This window comes from Triticum dicoccoides, chromosome 7A, assembly GCF_002162155.2.
Source record: "Triticum dicoccoides isolate Atlit2015 ecotype Zavitan chromosome 7A, WEW_v2.0, whole genome shotgun sequence".
In the NCBI taxonomy this organism is placed as follows: Eukaryota; Viridiplantae; Streptophyta; class Magnoliopsida; order Poales; family Poaceae; genus Triticum; species Triticum dicoccoides.
In genome coordinates, this window is record NC_041392.1 from 166516356 (window position 1) to 166519273 (window position 2918).

A 2918-nucleotide genomic window follows, 5' to 3' on the forward strand; every position below is an offset into this window, starting at 1 on the left:
TGGGGGCGAGAGGAGAGGTGGGGATCGTGCGGGTGAGTGGGGGAGGGGGTTAGGGTTTCGTCGAGGGAGTCGGGCCATATAGGCCAGGGAGGGGTGCTGGGAATGGGCCGGCCTGACTGGTGACCAGGTTGGCCGGCTGGGCCACGAAGCCCACTGGGGAAGGGGGGGTTTCTGTTTTCTTTTCTTGTTTTTTTATTTATAGTTCCTGTTTTCATATTAGTTTTACTTTATTTTTAGTTTTATAAAATATACCACTAGCCCCTAAATTAGTATTTATAAATACTCTATTGCCACATGAATTTCTCCTACCTAATAAAATAGTTTAATGTTTTAATAATTATAAAATGCATTTAATTATTTGTTTAAGCCATTGTTTTATTTAGTTTAGTGCTTTTAATTATTTTATAAAAATGTGATCCTCCACCATAATTACCTAAGCATTATTTGCCACCTCTAGAACATTTTAATTTTAATGTTTGAAAACTTTACCGTTTGACTTGATTTTGAATCTTGAATTCGAACGAGATTGAATCATCGTGAGATTTACAACAGTAAGAGTGGTGATGTGGCATCATTAGCAGAGGTTACTGTAGCTTGATTATCCGGGCGTCACAACAAGTCACACACAATTGGCAGAATTGAGGGCTGCCATGTTGAGGTGCAATCCCTATTACGATGACAACCTTTTTCAACAAAGTTTTCTTGGGGGTAAGGGTATTGTAAATAGAGATAGATGTTTCATCCGGCTCTAAGAAACAATTCGGCAACCCCGCTCTTCCCTTTGCCTCTTCCTCATCTATTTTTGAAACTTGATTCAGTTGAGTTTGAAGCAAGGATCTAATCAGATAACGCTTTGTTCTCCAATGAATGGAGGTGGAATAATTTCTTGAGATAGAGAAAGCTACATCTCGACTTTATTTAAACGAAAGAAAAAGGTTAGTCCTGCTCCTAGACTTCCAATTCCAAGTAGTAGTAACGGAAAGGAACAGGTTTAGGAGAACTTTTTTTATGTCTTTCTTATAGCGATCGCTGAAAGTCAGTCAATGCCCTGGCTTCAATGAATGAAGACCGATGGGCTACGAAGTGGAGATGATGTCGTCGTGTCATTGCTCGTGATGTCTTCACCGGGATTTGACTTACCAATGTGAAAGGTACCGTGCCAGTGGTTCTATCATTTAGATAGAGAGTGATCTTTCCTTCTTGTCGAAGAAAGATATGACGTTGGGAAGGGAAAGGGAGTAGAAACGTTTTCGTAGCCTTGGGACGAAGGGCTGAGAGTTCCGTGATCCAGTTCTTTGAGCATACATAGGTTGAGGATGGAACTCCTATAGCAATCGATGTGGAAAAAGGCAACAGCCGAGAATACAAAGCAGAAAAAGCGAGTGAGATCTTGACTTTCTATTATCATACAACATAGAAGTATTTAATCAAATCAGAAAGAGCCCTGGGATTTGACAGCTGGAAGTCGTTCAATGACTCAATATTTAGTAATCAAATCATGCGTTTGTTAGATCATTTAGTGAGAAATAAAACGAGAATAAAGAGAGAGTCCTCACCTCAATATCGACAACAATGACCTGGCAAGTGAAGTAAAGTAAAAGCAAAGTAGAGCCCGGTTGATGTCAAACGTTTTCAAATCTTACCCACCATATCCATTCATGCACGTTACTAGATGAAAAGTAAAAAATAAAGCAATGATGGTTTTTATCAGAGCCACTTTACAACCGGTTTAGCAACTTCTTCATGCCCCTACGAATGAAATATTTGGAGTTTGACAACTGGTTGACACCGGTTGATACTCGAATGAATATGGCCGCTGGCGGAGAAAGCTCGAAGTGCTTCCCTTCATTCGCTTCGCGGGAGTCGCACACAGCACATAGCTGGAAGTCAGAGGGCCCGTACTACCTGCCTAACCCTTTGCTCCCAGGGACCGTAGAACGGAAAGCGCCTTCTAAACAACTCGGGAGAAGGGAAGGGGCCTATGTATTTGCATGACCCCTGTGGATTTGACCCTACCTACACCCGGAGCCAATCCCCTAGCGGTCCTGCCACCACGCGCGCAGAACAGGAGCTCGTGTGGAACCTTGGATTTCTGGCGTAACAGAGGTGGAAGGTATCGAAATATTATGGCCGCATAACATAGTATATACGCTAAGGTCGGCCAAAATATGGACACCCGAAGGGCCCGGCGCGCACAATCCTATCCTATCCGAGCCCGTCATTGCATGCACTTCGGACAACCGCCCGTAGCATCATAAGGAGCACCTCCCTTTCGAGGTACCCAAATGGAACGGTCTTTATTTGTGTTGTTGGTTGGTCTTTCTCAACGTGGTCTATAGCACGAAAAACCATTCTTTACAAGATAGGGCCGTTCACATGAAAGAAAATACAAAATCCATTCTTCATGGTCAGGCGCATTTCTCCAAATCCTCCAGGATCACAAGTGGAACGCTAAGCAAGGGTGGGGAGGCTGTGAGCTCCGCATTGAACAGAAAGAAGCAAGCAGGGGGTGTTGCCGTAGCGCGCCAAAGAGCAAGCGTAGGCAACCAAGTGTGTGATGTGGCGGGGAAGCCTAAAAGAAGCCTTTGGGAGGCAGTGTGGTGACGCCTGTTTGGCGCGTGGGAATTAACTAATCTAATGATATATTAGTAACTACCTGTGGGTCCGCACACCACTCCTTATGTTCAGCTAAAAAGCCTTCCGGGTCGAATTTATTAAGAAATAATCCAAGATTAGAATGCCAATGTGAATTTAGGTTCAAAAGGATCAATAGCACATGACGAAGTTCAAGTGTCTTCTCTTCAAGAGAATAGAGCATAATTGTAGGATTATATGGATATTAGTGCTTTTATTCAGTTCCCGAGGCACTCTTCAATGATTGAGGAGATTCCCGAGGTAGTCTTAGTGCTATCGTTAGG